Source organism: Paroedura picta, chromosome 11 (genome assembly GCF_049243985.1).
Source record: "Paroedura picta isolate Pp20150507F chromosome 11, Ppicta_v3.0, whole genome shotgun sequence".
NCBI classification, from domain to species: domain Eukaryota; kingdom Metazoa; phylum Chordata; class Lepidosauria; order Squamata; family Gekkonidae; genus Paroedura; species Paroedura picta.
In genome coordinates this window covers 26,242,787-26,267,915 of record NC_135379.1, presented here as the reverse complement: position 1 = coordinate 26,267,915, position 25,129 = coordinate 26,242,787, and the positions used below count along the sequence as shown (strand labels likewise).

At 42.6% G+C, this 25,129-nt stretch overlaps 1 long non-coding RNA gene across 1 annotated transcript in view; it reads right to left on the bottom strand.

Moving 5' to 3' along the window:
• Positions 1 to 10,945: 10,945 nt before the first annotated feature.
• LOC143820607 (uncharacterized) overlaps positions 10,946 to 25,129 on the bottom strand; it is a 112,975-nt gene continuing 98,791 nt past the window's right edge. The window contains exons 4-5 of the long non-coding RNA XR_013225418.1: positions 16,205 to 16,314; positions 10,946 to 11,030 (exon numbers count right to left, since the gene is read on the bottom strand). This is a non-coding gene — a long non-coding RNA (uncharacterized LOC143820607). The remainder of the gene's footprint in view (positions 11,031 to 16,204; positions 16,315 to 25,129) is intronic.

Here is a 25,129-nt window from a genome sequence, read left to right as displayed (position 1 = left end):
AGGGATAGAATTGTGGCTTCAGGTGTCCTATCACCTTCGCTTGTTGGCTTGTTACACAACCACATTTTTATTGCCTCTTTTCTGCTCTGGTCAAATGGCCATGACACAGGAAGCTAGTTTCCCCGAAGAAGCAGAACCACATGGCAGCGTGGTTTGCCTCTTCATGCGCTCCCTTTGTATGCTTGCCAGTCACATTTAAAAGAATACTGCAAAATGCACCGAGTCCTTACAAAAATGTTTAAAGGTTCTGAAAAGGAAAGAGATGAAAAGTTTCTTAGGTGAACTTTTTCTTCCACTTAGGCTACATGACAGTTAAGAACATTCACTTCATCCTTGATTTCACTGTAATGTTCTCTCCACCTAATCACCATGTCTTTGCATAAGTGTAATTCCTTTCAGCATTAATGAGCTTAATGCTTAATTTAGTACTGGTAAACTTAACTGCTATACATAGTCCTGTGGAAGTGAATCATTCTCTGTACAGCATGAGATACATATTATACCCTTAATAGATGGGTGTGACTAATATTCATTAAGTCTGTAAGAAAAGAAATTCACATATTAAATTCACATCTCTGAGCCTACGGGGAGGGCGGTATATAAATATAATAAATAAATAAATAAAATAAATATTACAGGGCAGAGCAAGACAAGTCTTGTGAGAATTTTACTCACTACATACTTCTAATGTTCAGAAGTATAACATCTTTTACTAAAGAATTACAGTTTTCTATACAAGTAGATGAGAATTAACATCAGTTTACATATTTGGGATTCTAGATAATCATATTCTAGTGTGAACAATGTTAATCTAAACAAACAAACAAACAAACAAGTTAGTAAACCCTTTTTGATAATGCCCTAGCCCTTCTTCCTGGTTTTCCAGTGCTGGCCTCTGTAAATACGTCTTTGTGATCAAACCCATAACTTTCTCAAAGTCATTTTTATGACATATACTTTAATTCACTTGTCCTACGTTTACCAGCTGTGTCTTCAAACCCTCCGACACTTTGCAGATGAGGTGCTTGAAACATAATGTGCTCATATCAGTAACAAGCCAAACTTTTCCTACTAGGAATTAGCAAGGCATTTCCAATAGTGCCAAATTCCAGAAAGCCATTACTCTCCCTGTTGAACAGGGGCATTTAGAGTGTATGTGCACCTTATTTTAGATGCATGACAAGTGTTTATTCTGCTGAATCAGCATTATTGTGTCTAAGAAGCAAAGAGAATGTTCCTGAGAAAGAAGATACTTTTCTGCTGACCCCGTGTCAAAAGCATCCAGCCAGCTGTGTCCGTGCTAGTCCTACCATCACCCCTGTTGGCAGATGGATATTAAGCAATTCCAGTGGAGTGAAGGTTGCTGCATGCTCCCTTTGGGAATCAGCTCAGCTCCAGGGCCATGTCTGATTCCCTATATCAATATGTCTTATCCCTCAGATCCATAATGTACATGCCTTGAGACTTTTTTGCGTTATTTACTCACAGAGTTCAACTGAATGACTCTCCATGAATTAAGCAGAATATTTCCCCTCATTTTGTCAAAAGTCACGCACAAAAACCAGACAAGGAAGGAAAGGAGAAAACAGACTGGCTCCTCCATCTTATTGAGAATTCAAGGAGGAAATAAAGCCTTAAAAGGCCATTTTTAAAATTCACCATAAATTAATTATAGCAATATACTAATTGCCTGACTGGATGCTGGAAAGCATGTTACACTCCCACTAAGCTTCGACATTGAACAACCGCTGCCCATTTCAACCGGGTTTGTAGGCAATTATTTTAAATTAGTGATCTGTAGTTCTTAAACTTGCACAGTGTCATCAACATAAATTATTCACACACATACCACATATATTATATATTTCATGGGGAGGAAAGGCCCACATGAATAGAAAATTCTTAAGAAGGACAACTATTATCAGGGTAAAGAGGCATCAGTACTATGATCAATAACAAAGCAATACTGACCAGACTAAACTAAGGAAGCAACTAAAAGTATGTGGTAAGTAACTGATCTTTGACAGGCACCTCAATAGCACCACTGAAGTCACTAGGTGTACCTTTCAAGGGAGGAGGTGGTAAAATCCCCCCCTCTCCTTGGTATTTCAAAAGGGCACAGGTTTCCCCCCACTCTGTGCTGTGGAGAAAAGGGAGGGTAACTTGCTCATCTCCTTTCAAATGCTGATTGGCCTAGCCAGGAAGCAGGCACCTGGAAGGGGTCAAGGATAGACTTCCTTGTTCCCAGATTTCCCTGGGAAACAGGAGTATCCTCTGGGAGGGACAAAGAGGTATACCTGCTGCTGACCATCAAAGAAGGAACTTGATCTGACTTAGAAGAAGAGGTGAGCAGCCATCTTGGACCATGTGGCCTGCCAGGGAAACTGAGAAACATGCCATAAGAACTGAGAACTCCTTAAGCAAAGATACCTACCCTGTATTTAACATCAGATAGAGTATGTTTTACCAGAGGGACAGAACAATTGCATTTCATTCAATGTCTTTTGACTCTTTTGCTTAACTCTGTGCTGTACTAAAGATTTGATCATCAACCTTGTTATTTTAATAAATCCTTTATTAATTTGAAGCTGGCTATGGTTCTCTGACTACATCGAGCTCCTCATCTTGGAAATGCTAATCTAGTGCAAGGGGAAGATCCACAATCAGAGGAGGGAGCTTGGCAAGCAGTTACTCCTCTGGGAAGGGGGGGGTGCATCCTACAATAAATTTTACCCACGTGGTCACATGCTGGGGCTATAGAAGACACAGAGGTAAGGCCTCAGGAGTGAAAAGTGTGGCTATGAGTCCTGATCCTCCCAGCTGGCAGCCCTATGCTATGACCAGTTGGTGGCAGTGTCTTACCCAGAGAGACCCTTTTGCCATGCTCCTAGGTTTGGCAACCAGCCAGAAAAGGGGTGAACAAGGCAGAGCAGAACTTTCAAGGCAAAAGCTGGCCTGTTCTGTCACAGAGGGCATTCTACAGGTATCTTATCACAACACAAAATACCCTTTCTTTCCTGCCTCTGAAGGCAGTGGACCTTAGAGGAGGGCCCCTGAAGTGAGTTTAAGTGGGAAGGCAAGATTATATGAAAATGAGGCGGTGTTTACAAGCTAAAACAAATACTTTAGTTGTGCTCAGAAACAAGCTCCAAAATAGTGAGTGTACATCTTGCAGAGCAGACATGGTCTGTTGATTGCAGTGCATCCCAATAAAGAGTCTCTCCATAACATTTTGATTCAATTAAAATGTCCTAGTGATTTTAGAAAGCAGCCCTCTCAGACAATGGAATATAGTAATTCAACCCTGACAGGCACAGAACATGGATAATTTCCAAGAAGTCACACAGTATACTACTGAAGTTAGTGGAAGCAGCAGCAGCAGCAGAAGCGCTGGCTGTTATACCCTGCTTTCTTCTACCTTAAGGAGTCTCAAAGCAACTTACAACTGTCTTTCCCATCCTCTCCCCACAACAGGAATTTAGTGAGGTAGACTTAGAGAGTTCTGACAGAACTGTGACTGGCCCTTGGTCACCCAATAGGCTTTATGTAGAGGAGGGTGGCATCAACCATGGTTGTCCAGATTAGAGCACATTGCTTTGAAACACTACATGCTAGCTGGAGGATCCTTTGATCCAGCGATCAATATACAAGACTAGATCTAAAAGTTTCCCTTATCTGATTATTCTTGAGAAATGCACTCCTGTTCAATCTAGGCTGTCGATAATGGCATTTTTACCACTACCAACAGCTCCTTCATCTTCACTAGACTGCATTTCAGTTCCTTATCTCACACAGTTTATTACTAGAAACCTGTTTATCATGTCTACTGGATCATGGCTCTGATGAAACCAAGAAATTGAGCTGGAGGTCATCAGCACACTGATGGCACATAACTTTAAATTTCTGGACAAGCATAGCCAGAAGATCCGATAATGATCATTGTTGTTAACGGGAGTATGAAATGAATGTATTACTTTATGCCTTAAAACAAAAAGGCATAGCTTTCAAGAGGGTGCCAAACAAAACAGAAGGATGAGTTTTCATGGGAGACTCAAGAATTTTGCTGGCTGTATGAATTTTATTAATATAGCTCAATCCTGCCACTTTCTTTAGGAAACTACCCCCTTAAGTCCAAAACTTAAATACGTAGGTTGCAGTTAAAAAATGCACAACCAGATCCCATTGTCAACTGGATCATGGCCATGACTTGGAAGGAAATGCCATTCAAATCTACTTTTGTTTCCAAGTTATCTGTCTAGGATTGCAGTGTAAATATACCATGTCAGTGCAAAATGCTTGTGGTGGAACCATGGAGCTGATTGGCTTTCAGACCTTAGCATTTTTTTAAAATGAAAGGCCAATTTAAACCATGCAGGAATGTTAAATAGGTTCTTGTAGAATAATTTATTTTGGAAAATTCTATGCAGCACTGGGGAAAGAGTATAAAAATTGAAAACAGACAGGATAATAGTTATGTTTAATAGTCTGGTGCTGTTCCCTTCATTACTGACAATGAGCATGCAGGCCCTGACGTTTAACAAGAGGGGATGTGTGTAAATAAACATATGGTAGTGTGGCCCCAAAACATATAGAGCTGCCAAAAGCGTAACAATATCCTCTTTTTTCCTTCACCATTCTAGATTACCGGAATGGGGAATTCTTCCTTTCTTCCACTCTTCCTTCACCATCAAGTTCACACAGGGACAAGGTAGTTATCTTTCCAGCTTTATAATCAGTGTTTGAGTTGCCTGAAGCATGTGTATTGGAAAGCACTCCTTGCAAATCAGAAGCAGGCCCTTCATGTGGGCTGTGTATTAGCAGCATTCCCATGACACCTCATCAAACAAACACAAATCCTCCAGAGGAAAAGTTTATATTAAAATTTCAAAAGCAGCAGCAATGTGTTCCTGGAAGCCATTTTCATTTGAGTTCTATTCCCTTCTCTCTCTCCTCCACATCCATTCCTCATAAAATAAGCTCAGGCAAAAAGTATGAAAGCATTGTGCACAGCAGACTAATCCTTATCTCCTCAATGTTAGAACATTTGTTGCTCTCTTGGGTTTTCTCTTGCACAGGTTCAGTTTAAAAAAAAAATCTAAAGCACATTTTATTTTTCTTCTTCCAATATTGTTTCAGAGAGAGCATATTCCTGTAAGGATCATACCAAAGACTAGTGTCCTTATTGGGCACATGCTGCCTGCTTTTTGTATCTCGTTGCTGAGGATAGCTGTAGGAAGCCAGTACTTTATAGTGGTTGTATTTGAGGGCACTGACAGAAGAAGTCTATCCACTAGCTAATTATGACTCTTTTCAGACTTCATCTTTCAGGGACAGTACACTGCAGCATAATAAGCTATTTTATTTTATTTTATTTTACACTATTTTATTTTATCTTAAACCACAGTTCGTATAAATAAAAGCAGTAAGGAGATAGTGTTAAGGGTTATGGGCCAATCAGGTCTATCATTGGCACCTGTATGCCTCTGATTGGTTGTCCATCCATGGGCTGCCCAATCAGATTCTGCTCAATCAGACTCCTGCCCCTAATGGTCTTCCCACAATTCTACCACTTCTTCGCAGTCTCTGGCCACTCAGACATGTCTCCTGTGGTGAATGAGCTGCCAGGGGTACTTGGGGGCTCTTCAGCTTCACCCTCCTGAGGCAATGGCTCCTGCCAACAGAGCTTATGGAAGCCAGCCTGTGACATTTCTGAGTGGGAGTGCCTGCCCCCCACCCCCCAACTGCTGCCTTCCCCCTCTTATGGACCTCCCACTTGCCTGACATGGAGGCTGCCAGCACCTGCCTCCATGCCACCCCCCGCCAACTCTGAGGCATGCCTGCAGGCTGAAAAAAGTACAACAGCCCCAGCCTCAATGGCAAATAGAGGGGAGGGCCAGGAGGGAATGCCAGGGAAAGGTTGTTTTGAAGGGAGAACTCTCTGGTACTGTAATTGGGGATGTGGAGCTTGCACAGTGTCTCATGAGAAATTATAGAAAGGACAGATCCAGAGTCGACTTTCATGATCCAGTGACCTGGATCTTTTTCTGTGTTGCCCTGGTAGACTGGATGATTATTGAAGTTGGCCATTGGCCATGGAGCCGTGGATATGATGGCCGCTGAAGTGTGATGCTGCTCTATGCTCTGAAATTGATGGGGGGGGGGGTTGTTGTTGCATTTGACAAGGCTGTGGGCGGTCTTCACCATGGTCATTCTGGAATGATGTATTGGACTGACAGGCTCAGGCGATGTGGCCGAGCTTTCCACATAGCTGACATTGCTTTTCCCAGAAATGGCAAGTCTTCCACGGATGTGGCCTGCCACAACTGGCGCACGAACTAGCAGCCTGCTTAATCATGGTGCAGCAGCCAGATGTGGATGGTCTGAGCTCTTCTGTCTCCTCCTCAGAGGTGCTTGCCTTGCTCTCAGTGTTCTCTGGGTGGACAGGTGCCAGCTTGGGTTGTGTAGCATGACTCTTGTGTGACTCTTGCTTGTTGGTCTTGGTGTTAGCTGCTGCAGCCTCGGAGGTGAGGGCCTCATCAAGGGCATGTTGAAAGATCAACTTGTGCTGCAAGAAGGAGGGCTGAGCCCAGTCTCTCTGGGTGGTGCTCTGCTGAGCTGTTCATGGGCGGTCCCTGTGGTAATAGGGCACCATGAGACTTCCCTCGTTGTGATGTGGAGTGAAAGGTGGGTGCGCTTGATTGGTTGGTCCCTTCTGGCAGGAAGGGCATTCGGTGCAATGCAGGTAGGTTCACCAATGGCTTCAGTTGAACTGTCGCTTCTCAGGGCAGGCTGTCTAGGACATCTCTTTATTAACAACTCTACTCCTACAACACCAAGCAGAGAAAAACAGGCCCACAGGGAACTTATATACATTTCGGGCAGCCCGCCAAAAGCTCTGATTGGTCCTTAATGTGAAAGTCTGATTGGCCCTTAACTGGGCCCCCGGATTGGTTCATTATTAATTTTCAGTTCTGTTTGCTATTGGTTGGCCTTCAAGCCATCATTTGCATATAGCATGGACTGTCCACATATATAACAGTGAACTAGAATGGTATAGTGGTTAGAGTGTCAAAATAGTACCTGGAAGATCGTGGAAGCTTGCTGGGTGACTTTTGGCCATTCACACACTTTCAGCCAAATGTAGCTCACAGGGTTATTGTGAGGATAAAACGGAGAACAGGAAAACTATAATAAATAAAGTAAATTAATACAATAAAGAGAGAAGAGCTGCTTTTTGGTACCCAGCTTTTTGCTATCCAAAGGAGTCTCAAAGCAGCTTACAATTGCCTACCCTTCCTCTCCTCACAACAGACACCCTGTGAGGTAGGTGAGGCTGAGAGAGCCCTGAGAACTATGACTGGCCCAAAGTTACCCAACTGGCTGCATGTGAAGGAGCAGGGAATCGAACCCAGTTCTCCAGAGTAGAGGCTGCCACTCTTAACCACTACACTAAGCTCTTTAAATAAGCATGATTTAAAAGTATTTAAGGTCTTTAAGACCGATCATGCATGGGGCAGAAAGGCCACACTGGAGGCGGCACAGCAGTGGGGCTAATCCCCAATTGTGCATGATGACTACACCATCCTGGCCCTGGCCCTGGCCCAACTCAGCGCCTCAGATTTGACACGGTAAGTGAATGCAGATACTTCTGTGTTCCCTTTGATGCTGCAGGCACCATCCATGGCCCTACCAGGCCCTACCCTGTGCATGGCCCTACCCTGTGCATAAACAATTTGGCTAAGAACTTCTTATGGATGAACAGCTGGGTCTATAGAATCAAAAACAAAACAAAACAGGGATCTCTAGCATGACTATTAGCCAATGGATACACATCACTGTGCCCAGCTTAATTATCCAATTACTGGAAGCCAAGATTTAGCAACAGGAGATAATTCTTCACCACAGATTTCCTCATTATCTGGAGCTAGCAACCAGCTAATACATCATCCTCACTTTGCCTGACCTGTTAACACTGTTCTTGCATTGATAGTGCAGGAAGTGGCAAGAAGTCTAGAAAAAGGCGTGGGAGAAAAAAACCTCATGTGACTACACTACACATTCTGCGTAACATTGTGTCTCCAGTTGTTCTTGACTTCTGGGACCACTTCCAGGAAACAACAGCCTGAAGAAATAGTACAATTGGTGACTATGAAGCCCCAAAATCATGAATGAATCTGGCACAGAAGTTAGTCATTTTAAGGGGGGGAAAGTCCAATTGGGAACTGCTCTGTAGACCTGGCAACTGATGAATAGCCCCTATGTGAAAGAAGAAATGATACCTTTGGCAAAGAGATGAAACAACTGCATTAGAAACTTTAAATTAAATGTTTTCAAGGCAGAGCATGATCATGTAACGCATAACAGAACTGGATGTATGGAAAATGTGTAACTTGTGACAGGCCAAACGATGCTGACGTAGCAAAGGGAATCATGATACAAAGGAAGCTGGAGAAAGAGACTAGGAATGCAGTTGCCAAGGCTATTCAAAATGTCCAAAGACAACTTCACAAAATCAACACAGCTGTGAAGACAGAGAATGAGTTCCAAATAGTCATTTAGCCAGTGTTTCATCTGACACGGTGCACATCATATATGGCAGTGGTCCCCAACCTTTTTTCGGCTGGGGACTGGCAGGGCAACTGCCCCGCCCACGCAGTGCGCATGCGCGGCCAGGCCACGCATGCGCGCTGCGCGGCCCTGATTCCCTCTCCCCCCCTCCCTCAGTAAGAAGCTTCCCGGGCCGCAAGCTTGCGGCCTGGGAAGTTTTTTACTGCGAGGGGGGGAGAGGGAACCGCGGCCCGGCGCCCTGGCTTTCGCGGCCCGGCACCAGGCCACGGACCGCAGGTTGGGGACCACTGATATATGGGGCACTGGGACTGGACTGTCCCTTTCGTTTTTCTTGCCCCACCTCTTAAGACCAAACAAGCAACACACTATGAAGGGGGGGAAGGCCTTGTGTGTTTATTGTACAGCTTTATAGTTGCATTATAGATACTGGAATGGAAATATTTCAAAAGTCATATATTCCATGCTTTGCATAAACCAGTTTTAACAATGATGTGTCAATCAGATTGGAAATATTGGAGCACATCTGGCACCTCGTAAAAAAAAACATCCCCCCAGTAAAATTACACTAATAGACATTTTACCACAAGAGCCACACTTCAAGATGTAGGAATGATCATTTCTTGACAGAAATGGTGAACCACCACTGCCCCAACAACAGTTGCTCTATTAGTTGATAAGATTAAGAAAATGAGAGTAATCCACCAAAAAAGAAGCATGCTTTCTGGAACCACAGAACTTGTAAATGTCCCCACTACTTTTTCAAAATTACCAAGTACCCTTTAAACTTATTTTTCTTTCTTATTCTACCTATGATTTTTTTTTTGTAATGACTCCAGTACTATAAATATATTTGGGTATGTTATACCCAAAATGTATCTTGAAAAAATTTATTCCAATCCATTTTGAATAAAATAACCCCATATCTAAATGCTCTGGGGTTTTTTTTAACATGGAAGGAGAGAAATACTATCTGCAGCTATATCAATATTATGCGATAAAATAAATAGAACAATGCTTTATGGAACAGGTGTATGACTAGAAGGTATCTTGCACTATGTGGGCCTTCTCTTATCCCTAACCCAGAAATTACAACTTTTCCAGAATGCAGGTGGCTGGGTTCCAGCAAGAACTCTGTAGAAAGTCCACATTTGACCTGTTCTCCAGCAGCAGCATGAGCTGATAGTCGAGTCTTGGATCAAGTTTAAGGTGCTAGAAGAAAATCTGTAGTACATGAAGAAGAAAAGTTGGTTTTTATATCCTGCTTTTCACTACCCATGGGTATCTTAAAGCAGCTTACAATTGCTTTCCCTTCCTCTGCTCACAACAGGCACTTTGTAAGAGCTGAAAGAGCTCAGATAGAATGGCTCTGCAAGAGCAGTTCTAATAGAACTATGACTAACCCAAGATCACCCAGCTGGCTGCATGTGGAGGAATGGGGAATCAAACCTGCTTCTCCAAACTGGAGGCCACCACTCTTGACCACTATGCCAAGATGGAGAAACTTAACAAACAGGTAAGAACCCCCCCCCCCCCCACACACACACACACACTATATTCTTAAGAAGACTGGATCTGTCTTTGGAAAAATGTAACAAAAATGCATTAAGCACAGATCTGAAAGAAAATTTTTCAAAGCCTGCATCAATGAAACTTATTTCCTTATACCTTATAACAATTTACAGAACTGTTAAGCCTGAAGGAGATGCAGTACAAAAGAGATTTTAAAATATGTTCAGTTATTAGTACATATTTGAAAGATATCCTTAACGTTAAAATATCAGTTTTCTCATTAAATTATGATCCTGAAAAAATCCTAAGGAAAGCGTGTGACAGACAAGATAGATTTGAGGCTTATTCTTTCCTTGTGCAAAATCATTTGAAAGCGATTGGATCATCAGATTACATTGGTTCACTTGTATTTGGAATGACATATTGATGCCTAATTTGTAAATTATATTCAAGTCAGAGAAGGAAGACAAAAGATAGTAGAATTATTGGGAAATGATCTTTAATTTGTTCAAGCAAACAAAAAAAGTCTAGCCATATTCTTTATTACTGTTGTTTCTTGTAATGAATGGAATTGATCCTTTGTTATTTGGATTTACTGCTGTCTTCCTAGCTTTGATTTTATATTTATTTATTAAGATATTTGAATCCAGCCTTTTTTCTTGGCTCAAGGTAGCTTACAGGTGAAACATTACAGCTTAAAACCAAGTCGAAGAAAACTTCCCCCAGTACTTCTCTTCTCCTCTAAAGATGCTGCTCACATCCCATCAAAAGCCTCAGCAAAGGAACAAGACTTGCAGCACCTCCTGAAGATTTCCAAAGAGAGGGCTCCCCTCACCTTCCCAGTGAACCCATTTTAACGAGTGAGAGTTGTGACGGAAAGGTCCATCCATACTCCTGTAGATGGCCAGGTGGCATCAAGCAGCCAGTAGGTGGCAGCCTGAAAACTTTATTTGCTGCAAGAGAATTTTTTTAACTTATTTTAAACCCCAAACATTTATTTAAGTATACTATTTCTATGCAGCTATAATTCAGTAGTTATATTTCCATATAATTCAGTATGCAATAACATTTGATGATAATTACTTTATTTACTCAAAAGGAAGATGATCCTGAATGTAAAATGATCCTGTCCCACCCACCTCCAAAAAGGTATCTCCTCCAAATAATTACTGAGCATAAAGGAATATGTAAGTGAATGCAAGATAATCTTAGATTTTTTCATGACATAGCTAGGGTAAATAAAACCCTAACCTTGCATTTTAATATATACAGTGCTTTACAGTTTGAGGTATTTTGCTTGGCAAATAGGTTAGGATTTTGCATTCCTTAGCTCCAACAACAGAGTATGGCTACTACTGCTCTGCTCACTAGAATTTGGCTTTCCCTAGCTCTGCAGTGTTGAAATATAACAATACTTCAAGATAACAGTGCTTGCACAACTGTGTCTTTTGTACCAATGCAAGGCAGATGGATGGTAGATAAACATACTCAAAAATTCTGAAGTACACAAAAAAAGCTTGAATGGAGGGATCTCAAGACACTGCAATAAATGACGTTAGACACAGATTTGTGGGAAAATAGCAGCAGAATCTGGAATAGGATAGTTTCAAGTTCCGCCTTCCAGGAGCCTCAGCTAATCTCTTTCAAATGGTGGACTGGATTGGGGGGGATTTTGGAATTTAACTGCTTGCCAACTGACAAGAGTTGAGGCTGTTGGGTTTTGATGGGAGAAGAGCTAGGAGGTCTGCTGGTTAGGCAGGCAGTCCTTTAGGGACTTGAGGTATTTTGAAGATAGATAGAGCCTGAGTGCTGTTCCTGTCAAAACCTGTTTAAAAAGGGAAGCCTATCTGCTCTATGGTATAAAGGTTTGGGTGTTGTTCCTGTAGTTGATGTAAAAGTCAATGGCTTGATCTGGCTTTTTAACCAAGAACCACAAGTGCAGTCCAGGAAGTCTCTCAAAGTACTCTGGCTCAAAGTTATAGCATTTATTTTAGTTGCCTATCAATTGTATCTACCATCTTTCTAGTCACACTATAGGATGAAGGTGCTATGGGAGAGATATCACCTATGTCAATTTTATGTGTTACCAATTTGGTTTTCCCTGGCACATTAGAAAACACATGGCTATACCTTCAAAATCGCTGTGACCCCAACTTTGTTGCTGAAACCAAGCGGGGACCCAGCTGGAGGAGCTGCCAGCTAGCGCTGTGGAGGCGCTTCCACTGGCCCCCCAGCCATGGCCACAGGAGGTGACTGGAGGGGGAGGGTGAAGGCTTTGCCCGGGGGAGGGGGCTGCCGCCGCCACTGCAACGTCCACATTGCTCACTGTCCCGCTCCAGGCTGCGCTTGGGTGTGCATCTTGCTCCCTTGGCTTGCCGCTTCTCCCCTTTCTCCCTTCTTTTAACCACGGGGGGCGGGGGGTCCGCGGCAGCATGCGCACAACAATCGAGGCAGCATGGAGGCAGCCATTGCCATGGCTCTGCCACCATTGCCCACCTCCACAGGCCACCACCTCCTCCCACCTCTGCCACCACCACCCACCTCTGCCACCACCACCCACCTCCACCCACAACCGCCTGCCACTGCTGCAGCAGTGGGCAACCTGGTGACCCCAGGGAATGAGACTAATAGTCTAACCTTCTGTTTTGCAGAACAACCAACAATATCAACACACCGAGGTTGGTAGATGCCTACCAACCCTCGTCAACTGGCATCAGCACTAGGATTATTGCCAAAGGATTATTCCCTTTGACAATGAAGACCTCATTTATAGGGCAATACGATGTAGAATTACTCCAGTCTAAATCCATTGAAGTAAATGAGTATAGACTGGAGTAACTCTGCACAGGATTGTACTGTTAGCCACCAACAAAAATATCCTACATGAATTTGTCCAATCTCCTTTTAAGTCAACTGATCTAGCAGCCATCGCCACATCCTCTGACAGTGCATTCCACAAACTACCCATAGGCTGCATTTAGAGCCTTCTTGTTTTCTGCCCTAAATCTGCTGTCCACCAACTTTATTGGATGCCCGAAAGTTTTAGTATTGTGGGAGAGAGACTGGAAACATTATCTGTCAGCACTTTCCTTCTCAAGCAGAATTGAAACTTCTTGCATACCTCCATTAGTTGTTTTTTCCTCTAAATGAAAAAGTGCCCCCAAATCTTTAGCCTTTAGGGAATGTGTTCTAACCTCTTGAGCTCACAGGTCTAACCTCCTCACAGAGGAGAAGGCAATATTTCAGTTATTCTGCTACCAAACAATGTTATATGACAACACAGAGATATGATGCTAGAACTGTTAGGTTTATTTCAGATTAATTTTAAACCACTAGAACGGTCTCCCCCCCTCCCCCCCCCCCAGTTCATTGCCTGTATTTTAAATTACGTGGTTTTATCAATGCAGATGAATAAAAAGGCATCTGTAAAAGAGATACGGTTCACTATGACATTAAAGAAATGCCTAGATCTAATTTTAACTTCCCTGTTAACTGCTTCACTGCTGAATGGCTTAACAGGTGTATCTAGGAAATAATACTAGTGTAGTATGTGTCGAGTGACTTGCCAGATTCCTGACCTTCTGTGCCTTGGGGGAACATATCAGCCCAACACATTCTCACTGCAGCTGCAAATGAGAAAGTTAAAAAAGGAAAATAGGACAGCTGAGTCCTGATTTAGATGAGATAAACAAAGAGGGAATAGCACACCATCTGCACAGTGATTTCTGTTCACATCAAATCTTGGTTACAGGTAACCATTATTGTTACCAGAAATGAAACGAAGGCACTTAATAACTCCCAACCCCATGCTGATGACATTCCTAAGAGCATCTTTAGCACAGACACGGGGGCATTTATTTTATAAATAGCTCTTCAGACTCCTCCCACACAGATTATTTTTAGACCTCTGAACTTTCCAAATGTTGATGATAAGAGCTTTGATTTTGGAATGTCACGCTTCATCATGAACTTCAGCCGAGATGTCACGCCATCCCGACAGCCACATGGTGTCCTGCAAGGCAGGAACAGGATGTCAGGAGTTTGGCCTCTGCAACAGATAAAGAGGGTCACCAATGGCAGCGAGCCTAAACATCTTGGGGAGTAGAAGAGGAACTGGATGCAAAATTGCCAGCTACCTGCAGATGAGAAGTTTGGGGCATTGGCAGATGTTCTGGGTTTGGCTCTGGCCACTCCGCACCATCAGTGGCCCTTTAGGGCAGCATCCCACTGGGAAATTTCCGTGCATTTTGGGTTGTAAGCACTCCTTTGGAGTTCACATCCTGTCTTGTCCCAAGCCTCACGTTATTTCAGCGGAATGTAATATTAGGTCAGCATGCTTAGTACTGAATTTTTAGTGAGCATGAAGGTATACAAAAAGACACCCCCTCAGTTGATGTACCCGTTTCTTTAACCAAGTAAAATGTGTCTGTAAAGCAGCTGCTTTCAGTGATGCCCAGTGATATGGCTTCAAAGAAACACGATGGTTTCCATCTGCAACAAGAATCTGTGAGAAAGAAGAAGTTCCTGTTCCAGAAGAAGTTTCTTTTGTCTGTAACCTTCCAGATCCTTAATACAGTGCTCTTAAATTCCTGGTCCCGAGCAAAAGAAGCAGAAGCACTGAAAAACATTGCACAATGCCATGGAGGAACTTGTATGAGATAATAGTTTGAACACTGGTCAGAACATTCCCTGTAAAAGAAGAACTTGGTATTTGTGAAACTAAAATACACACAAAAGCAGTTCTATAAGCTCCAGCCAATAACAGAGGGGCAAGTGCAGAGGCATGGCAGGGGATGGATTTATAAGTGGGGAGCCCAGCAGGGCTGATCAATCAATTTCTCCGGAAATTTACTGGTTCGTTTAGAGAGTCATGGGAAAGCCGTCTGGGCCTGAAATTCACTGGTTGCTATACTGTTTCACTGACTGTCCTTGCTCTTTTACATCTTCTTCTTAAATATGGAGCTAGGATTCAGACTTCCTGGTTTCTAAAGCCTCATAAAGACTGATGGACTGACTTCCTGGTTTAAGCAACCCACAGTCTCGCCATAGCTTGCTTTGATGCCTGAATGTGGGCTCTTCATGCGTTTTGTTCCATGCCCTCAAGCTGGATCCATGAAAACATAGGCACCAAGCCAGTGCAATCCTAAACAGAGTTAGACCTCTCTTAGACACTGTGGATATAGAAGAAGAGGAAGAGTTGGTTTTTATAGCTCCCTTTCTACTGGGGAGTTCCCAGAGGAGCTGAAGGGGATGGTGGTTCACCCTTTGCGGGAAAATAAACTCTGGAACTGTGGGATCCAGCCAGCTACTGCCCAGTCTTGCATATTGCATTTCTGGGAAAGATGGTTGGAAGGGCTGTGGCGGACCAGCTTCTGGTGTACTTGGAGGAAGCTTCGGTGCTTGATCCATACCACTTGGGCTTCCGTCCTGACCATGGGGTAGAGACAGTGCTGGTTGCCTTGACGGTCCCAATGTGACAACCAGGCTTGCCATTATGAGGACTGAGCTCCAGTCCACTCTCAGCACACTCAGTGGTTTCTCCACCTTTAGAGATTTTTAAACAGAGGCTGGATTGCCATCTGATAGAAAGGCTCATTCTGTGAAGGTTCAAGGGGGTGGCATGTTACTGTGGATGAGTGATAGGGTTATGAATGTAATGTATAGTGCAGGGGGTTGGACTAGATGACCCAGGAGGTACCTTCTGTGATTCTATGGTCTGTTGATCAGAGGTTTTCTACACATGAGGGTTATGTACATAATAAATGATTCTAAATACTATACCCTCTGCACAGGGTACTTGCCACTAAGATGCTACTTGCCACATTACTTAGCAAGAGTAATGTGTAGACTAGTCCTTAGTGTCTCAAGATCCACCAGCACTTTTTCTGTATAATCCTATGCATGCCTGCTCAGAAGTAAATCCCACTATGTTTATTGGGGCTTACTCCACAGAAGAACAGGCTATGTAACCTCTCACTAGTAATGGAATGAAGAGGCTCCAGCCTCTAGATGCAGAAAGGGCACCATACTGGTGGAAAGCAGAGGAGAGATACAAGACTGCACTGCTGGGGAGTTTAAACCATCATCATAGGCTCTTAACACCCTGTTTATGGCCTGTGGTATTTACCTGGGAATTCTTTTGGGATCCTCCTCTTGGAAGCTGGTCCATGGTGGATTCAGCTGGAGTCTTCTTGGGCCACCAGCAAGCTGAAAGAGATGGGCTTTGAAGGTGGCAGGCTGTGAAGGAGGGAAATGTTAATTTTTTGGACTTAAAGATTTCACTGTTCTGTTGAGTTGAGATCTAAGTTTTTGTTACATGATAAGTGAAAAGTAAAAAAGTGTTATTATCTTTGAAGTACTGCAAGCTTCATTTGAAGTCCTGCCCCATAAACTGAGCTTACAAATTGTCTTCCTGTCATTTCCTCCCTTTAGCTCTTTTCTTGTACTATCATCAACAGTTTGTTTAATGTCAAAAATTAGTCACTGGTGTTTCAAGTAATCATTATGAGTGAACAAAGTCTAGGTAATCTCTGGCAGGATATCCTGTACTTAAACAATGCTGGCAGTTTGCCTATGGACCATGGTCAGCCACTTCGCAGTGCAGAAGCCCTTGGGGCAAAAGTGGTCATTTTGTTAGGCTAATAGAAAAGTGCAAAAGAAACTTGTGGGAGTTGAGGCTCAAAATATAACCCATCTGGAGTGGTTGTATAAAAAGCAATGAAGGGGGAAATCCCACATTGACTGGCAAACAAGCTGTAAACAGGAATATTGTAGTGTATGATTCAGAATGTGTATAATCCCACCCCACTCCCCTTACCCTGCGGCCATAAGGACGAAAGGGCCTGTTTCCAACCACATCTTTACTATTGCTTTGACTTTATAATGGTTATGTTGTGACATTTCAGTTCTATTAAACCAGAACATTTTGACTGCATTATTATTACATGTTCATATATATAATCTGGATTACAAATTGAATATGTACATACGTAACAGCAATCCACACTTGAAGGCCTAATTACATAGGATTTATTTAGATAACTCCTATTATTAGATATACTAGGGGGGTGGGTGTCATGTGTTATTACCACCATGTTTCATTCTGTTGTATTGTGCTTTGGGGTGTCCTGTTTTAAAGGGGGGTTTATTGGGATTTTTATCAAGGACTATTGTAATCCATCACGAGCCAGTCCTGGGAGTGGCGGGGAATAAGTGCAATAACAACAACAACAACAACAAGTTAATGCTGTGCAAATGATAATATCAGGCTTCAGTTCTTCATTTCAAACCACACCAAAACTCCCTTTAAAATTATTTGCAATTTGGAGTGATGGATAACATTCTGCTATGGCCTTCAAAACAGTCTTTTAAAATGGTATCTGATTTGAGTTCTGGTAGCTTGTATGCCACCTCAAAAGTGGTTTTCACCTACAGATGTATCATTTGCAAATCCATGGGTTGATTATATTGGCATTTGGGGGCTGTAGCCCAGCTCCCTGCCATGTTTACCCTCTATACTAGAATCATTGAGTTGGAAGGAGCCATATAGGCCATCGAGTCTAACTCCTGCTCAATGCAGGATCACCCTAAAGCATCCAGGATAAGTATCTGTCCAGCTGTTGCTTGAAGTAATGGGGAGCTCATCAACTCCTTAGGCAGTTGATTCCACTGCTGAATTACTCTGAACATTTCCCCCCTGATATCTTGTTTCTCATTTTTGTGACCCAGATATAGAATTCCATACTTCTTATTGAATTGCATCTTGTTCTCATTTGCTCACATTTCCAGTGTGTTCAGATCTCATTGAACTCTGTCTTCTGGGATGTTTGCTACTCCTTCCAATATGGTGTCATCTGTAAATTTAACGAAGAGTCTTCCTACCCTTTCATCCAGATTGATACAAATGTTGAAAAGTACTGGGCCAAATACTAAACCCTGTGACACTCCGCTGTTCTCCTCTTTCCACTCTGATAAAATCCTCCATGGGTGCAGACAACCACTCCATGGGTGCAGTTTTCTAGCCAGTTCCCTATCGGCCTACCCACCTGAAAATCAGTCTACAGTCTTCCAGTTTACTGTGCATATTTACCCTATACTGCTTGGTGGCTTAAATTACCACATAAATTCCATATATGGCAGAGAGGAGAAGGAATTCTGTAGACATGGATATTGGAATGCTCTGAACTCTTTGTAGGGTTACCAACCTCTAGATGGGGCCTGGAGTTCTCCCGAAATTACAACTGATCTCCAGACTACAGAGATTAGTTTCCCTGGAGAAAATGGCAGCTTTACAGGGAAGACTCTATAGTGTATCATAGAGTCTTAGGAAAAATCTCCAGGATTTTCCCAAGCTAGAGTTGGCTACCCTAACTCCTTGGTATGCTTATGGTGAAGAATAGATGTCATTGTGGTATTGCAGGCAGAGCCAGTTACAGCAGCAGAGGTACAGTTACTGAGGGCTGTTTGTATCTGGAATCCTGAAATGCCATATACAGTAGGCAGGATGACCTTCCCACTTTCTTGTGAACCTAAATTGCTTGTGTGAAGTTCCATTTCAGTCTGCTCTTCAGCAGTTCAACTTTGGGTGCTCAATGATGCAGCTGCAGGCCATACTGCTTAATATATGAGATCAGTACTCCATGGTTGGGCTGTGTACTAGCATGGAAGGGTGCCATTAACACAGTTAGTTGCGAGCTTACCTTCCCTGTCGCTGGGCAACCGGAGCAGGTTGAAGTAAAGGACCACTAGTTTCATTGGGAAGGTTTGAACTTATTCCACCCATTTTGCAGGTGTAACATTATGTCATCTAAGGAGTAACAAAGTGCCCAGAGCTAACATTGGGCTGCTCTTCATTTCTGCTCTTCAAGTACCACACCCCTGCTTTGGATGTTGTTTGCCTTTGGCACTGGTGGTATTCTGTAAGCAGAAGCTTTTTGTTGGCAGTACATATATATGTGTGTGTGTGTGTGTGTGTTTCTTTGCCAAGTATGGCAATTTGCCATTGATGTAATGCAGTGTTCTGCCAGCAAGGAAACAACCCTAACTGTGCCCAGTGGGCATAACTCAATTTTGGTAAGTATATCACTTTGATTTCAATACAAGGAAGTTAAACACAAGTTTTAATGTTTGTCTTTGAAATCAATTGAACTTAAACAAAAATTCAGTTTTAGCTGGATTGTACCCAATGCCTGTTCATCAGGTGGGACCTGGTTTTAGAATGCATGATATGATGACAAAACAAAACACTTATCCAAGGATTATAGCACAGATTATTCTTGTTGTGAAACTGCTGGGAAATAAGGAAGAGATTTGTACCTGCATTAGTAAGGATGTTGCACCCATGCTTTAAGCTCTGTGCATTATTACTTATCAAAATTACAGACATATCAAAGGTTCATTGCCAGAAGGCATATTTCTCTCTTTTAGGAAGTGCGCATGACGTTAAACCTTAAAGAAGAAAATGATACTTTCCTAACACTTCTGAGGCCACATCTATAGCAACCAAGAACTGTATATCTTAATGTCTCATAGACATTTAAAAGAAAGGAGCTAATTTTAAAGCCATAAACCCTACTATAAGAAATAGCATCTGTTTTCTGAATTGTCAAAGGCTTTCTTGGCTGGAGTCAACTGGCTGTTGTGAGTATTTTGGGCTCTGTGGACATGGTCTAGTAGTTTTAGTCTTGATGTTTCACCAGGAACTGCATGGCAAGATGAGAATCTCTCTCTCTGTGATTCCCATCTTGCTGTGTCTTATCTATGAAGATTCCAGCCACATTTCCTGGCAAAAACTACCTGATCACGGCCACACAGACTGGAATACTCATAGCATCCAGCATTTGTTTTCAATGTTTTCTTCCAAAAAAGCCCTTTACTATGAGAAGTGAAGCCAATTTCAACTTCTTCCTAAATGTATGGAGGTTTCCATGGGCCCACTGAAGGCTCTGAAGTGCAGCTGCATTCTTTTCTTCAAGTGTATTTGGAACTGTATTTATTTATTTGGACCCCAGCCTATTTCCAGGGAGTTGGGGGTGGGGTGGGCTAGCATGGATTTCCCTCCAATTTATTTTCAGTACAACCCTGATGAAAAGGGTTGCCAACCCAGGGTTAGCAACTGAGTTTTCAAAGACAGGGCAGAATATAAATCCCAAAATAGAATCATAGGATCATAGGATCATAGGATAATAAGATCATAGGATCATAGAATCATAGAATCATAGAAACATAGACTTGAAAGTGGCCACACAGGCCATCTAGTCCAACCCCCTGCTCAATGCAGGTTCAGCCCAAAGCATCCTAAAGCATCCAAGAAAAGTGTGTATCCAACCTTTGTTTGAAGACTGCCAGTGAGGGGGAGCCACCTCCTTAGGCAGCCTAAGGAGATAAAATAAATAAATAAACTGGCAGGAGAGAGTGATGGGTGGGAGATGTAAACTGCAATCAATGGCACAGTGTTACTTCCAGGGTGAACCTGGAAGTGATGTAATTGGGGCAATGTTCCAGTATTGCCCCAATGTGATAATGACTATACTAGCCAGCGATAGTTTGCCAGAGCAAGAAGTTATAGCCTAGGGATGAATTTGAGCTAATGTGATTCATACACTGATTGCCATTTAACATATGATGGCTTGATCATGTCAAGCACTGTGCTGCTGAAACTCTGCTTTAAGAACACAGATTTGGGGGCATACCTGACCCTGCTCCTTTCCCACAATCTCTAGATTGCAAACAAGCACAAAAACTCATTGCAAAAAAATGTATCTATAGTTTTATTTTATCTCTCCTGTAACTGCTAATAACAAATCAAAGTTTGTCTGAAGAGCTACTTTATTGTTTTCTTTTATATGCTATTAAATGTACATTTTAATTTTTTCTCCTAAAGATATCTCATCCCAGATTCAAAACTGGAGTTGCTTATTTCTGAAAGCCAACCCATCGGCACTGCTATTTTCTTTCTCCATAGTATGACATATCGCAGTCCACACCCAAGCCAGGGAATATTTCCTTCTCAACAGCTGTTGCTAGCTGGATCTTGACATTCAGCATCTCTGCTTCCCACATGATTTGCCAGCATTTCACATCAACACTTAGGCGTCCGTGCACATTCATCAAGCAACAGGGAATATCATTCTGTAATACCACTCAGCTGTGAGAGATTCCATTACCGTCACTCTCTAAAGTATGCATTCATTCTAGATCCCATTTTGAAGAGCTTGTGTGTACTTTCCTCTAGTGGAGGGCTTGGAAGCCACTTTTCAAAAGAGTGACATATTGCACAAATATATGTTTTGAGTTATCGTACCACTCACAATGTAATGCAAAATAAAAATAACAGTGATGATGCCATTATAATTAGAACTGGAATTCACATTGCTCTATTTCATTTTATATAAAACATTTGTATCCTTCAACTGCTGTTACTTGATGTGGCTTACATTCAGAATACATACAAATCCCATCTCAGAAATATAGCAACAATGACTCTGGGCCAATAAAACCAACCAATCAAGGACACTAAAACTTTGCAAAGGCTCATTAAACTCTGAAACAAGGACAATTGCCATTGGTACATAGTCAGGATTCACCCAAAAGCTTGTTGAAAATAGCCTTGCCTAACTCATGAAGCCTCACTAGCAGTGCAACCCTATTCACAATTAGCCCAATCTAATCCCATTGATTTCAATGGGCTTAAACTGGAATAACTCTGCAAAGGCTTGCTGTAGAAAGGCAATTCCATGAGGTGGTTCCTACCACATGAACAAACATGATTCAACAAAGACCTGATTCAACTCATGAAAGAAAAGCACCTTCTAAAGGACCTAAGGTTCTATGAAGGGAAATGTAGTCCTGCAAGTATATGAATCTTACGTTCTTACAGACTTTAAAGGTTGTAACCAGCACCATGAACTCAGCAGGGGGGAAAATAAGCAACTACTATGGCCACTGTGAATACTATTAAGCTGTCATCAGAAGACAAGCTGATAGAGCTGAAGTTTTTGGGTTATCTTCGAGGATTAACCCCACATTATCTTACAGCCATTTGTTATGAGTCATATGAGTTCTTGGATAACTTCTTTGGAATCAACATTAATGATATAAAGAAATTCATAAATCATATTTCTGTCACTTCTTTGACAAAACCCTTACAGCACAGAAAAGGAGCTGAACTCAAGACACTAATATCCTGATCCAAAATTTTGTGGGCTTCTTATGTACACATGAGGTTCCAAAGTCAGGGAATGTGTTGTATTTGCCATGTGTGGAAGGATTTCCTGATGGTGGACACAACCTTCCAGGAAGATTCCTGGAAGAAGCCGCTCCTGATGGCAGTGGTGTCCACGTGTGGGGGAGAGATTTTCAATATAGTTTTCATAGAACTTCTCAATGACCCATTATGCACGGGGGTTTTAGCGCACATTCGGGGTGGAATGGCGGCGACTAAAATCACCGATAACGCACGGAGCCGGCTGCAACTGGCCGCAGCTTCGGTGCATGCCGCCGAAAAAGCCGCGTCAGTAAAACGCGGAAGAAAGCGCAGCTTCCGGGTGACCGGGGCGCAACCAGAAGCGGCGCCCGGATCACTGCGTGCATAATTGGTTACTCTGGGTTTTGCCGCCGTCGCGCCCCGCCCCGTACATAACCGGTATGCGTCGCATCTTCCCCCTCCGCGTTTTCCATGTGACCCGAAATCGCCGTTTCGGCGGCCGTGCATAATGGGCCGTTATATTGCACCCTCTGGAAAAGTTTTATGTGTTCATCAGATGGATTTCAGACACGGAATCCTTTGGCTTTGAGCCGCTCTATTCCTATGTTATGATTGGTTATGATCATATAGCCTGATCTTGTCAGATCTCAAAAGCTAAGCAGGGTCAGTGCTTGGAAGGGAGACCACCAAAGAAGAGTCTGCAGAGGAAGCCAATGGAAAAGCACCTCTGCTTTTCACTTCTCACTGAGAGCCCCTTGCTGAGGTCACCAATCACCATAAGTCGGCACTTTACACTTTATACAGAATAACATTATTAAACAATAGCAAGGAAAACATTTCATCTATATTCATTTCATGCTGCCATCAATCATTTCGTATCTATTAGTTACTCACTGCCTCAAAATACTGTTGATTCCATGATAGGTCGTTGAGTAAAAGTTTTTGTTTCAGGGCAATGAAACCCTTTAGCTAGCAGACACTACACTAGGATTTAGGAAAGATTAAACTTTTACTATCCTGCCAAAAGCAATAATTAAAGTAACTGGGTCCTGCTTGTCTAAACAGCTGTCATTCTGTGTTAACTAGGGCTTTTTGCCTTTTACCAGTGTCAAACAGAATAAGCTTTCACAAGACTCAGCTTTCAAGAGGGTCTCTTAAGAAACATTATATTTCCTGAAGCCTATGCTGGACTACTGTAGAGTGGCTGCTATCAATGATATGATCTGTAAATGGTGGAGGAATAAATGTCATTGCTTTTATGCCACAGAGCTTATATGGCAGCTCTATAGCTAAACGAAGTTGCTCTGGAGCTGGAAAAGTGGCATATAAATCAGCTAAATAAGCCAAAGAAATAAATTGCAGGTGCCAATCTCAGAAGAGGCTAATATCCATTCTTTTCAAACAAGCAAGCCATCCTATGTGCCTGTTGGTACAGTCATGATGTACAGAATCCATATCACAATAGTTAGAGACTTTGCAATGTTTTGTTATTTATATGATCCTACTGTATAATATGCCCTTACCTGAATGGGATGGGCTAGCCCAGACTTGTCAGCTCCTGGAATGCAATGCAAAGAAACTGCACTGTTGATTTCCCCGTGTTATAGATAAGCCAAAAAAAAAAATCCAAAATCCAAAATAATGAGTCTCTCATCCACTCTTATATTAGATATATTAATCATTCAACTTATCCTGGAATTTAGTAAAGTTGGCTTGTTGGAATATGCAAGATCTAGTGTACATGCAAAAACATATGAAGAATACCCTACAGGGGGCATTGGAGGAGTTGTCTATTTAGCATAATTAGAATAGGAACCTGATATTTTTCAAAGAGTCTCCTGCTATGTCCTGATTAGCTCTTTTGGAGACTTCCTGATCCTTTATTATTATTATTTATTTTATTTTTTAGATTTATATACCGCCCTCCCCGAAGGCTCAGGGCGGTTTACATTAAACTAATCAACAATACATGAAACAGTCTTTGTTAAAAACATACAGTAATTAATAACAGTATAACAGTATAACAATATAACAGTATAACAGTATAACAATATAATAAATAGTATAACGATGCAACATTGCAATACCACAACAGGTCCAGAGCGCTCTGGTGGAGTTCTTGGAGGAAGGGGGGGGGAGCAGGGGGAGCGGGGGCCCTTCATTTGCTGTTGGTTGTGCCTGGTCTCAACCAAATGCCTGGCGGAAGAGCTCCTTTTTGCAGGCCCTGTGGAACTGTTTAAGCTTTGAGCAGACTTCCTCCCTGCTTGCCTCCACAACAGACAAAATGAAGAAACAGACAGATTGTAGGCATCTCTCGCCTCTCCTCTTTCTATACAAAGTTTGTTTCTCTTCACAATACAGCTATTTTATTATTTAAAACAGCTTGGTGCTTGGTTCCTCTTTGCGTATTTAAACTCTGCCAACATGACTCTGGTTAGTATCTGGATAGACCACCAAAAATGTCCAGCATTTCTATGCAGAGATAGGCAATGGCAGATCACATCTGTTGGTCTCTTGCCTTGAAATCCCAATGACCGATTATGCATGGGCTGGAATGCTCATGACGGCAGCAACAGGGCTTCAGGGGAAATCCCTGATTATGCTTGACATCGCCACCATCCAAGCCCTGGCCTGACCCAGGCTCTCGGAAAACTTGTGTTAAGGAAACATGGATTCTTCTGTGGTCCTGAGTCTGCCACGGGTGCAGGTGAGGGCAGGTTGGGCTAGCCCAGTGCATAATCGGGGGGACCTACGGCGTCCCTGTAGGGACGCCTCTTGCCCCTGCCAGCTCCATGGCTCCATGAAGCTGACAGAGGTGTCCCCCCACCCCCACCATGGTGGGAGAGT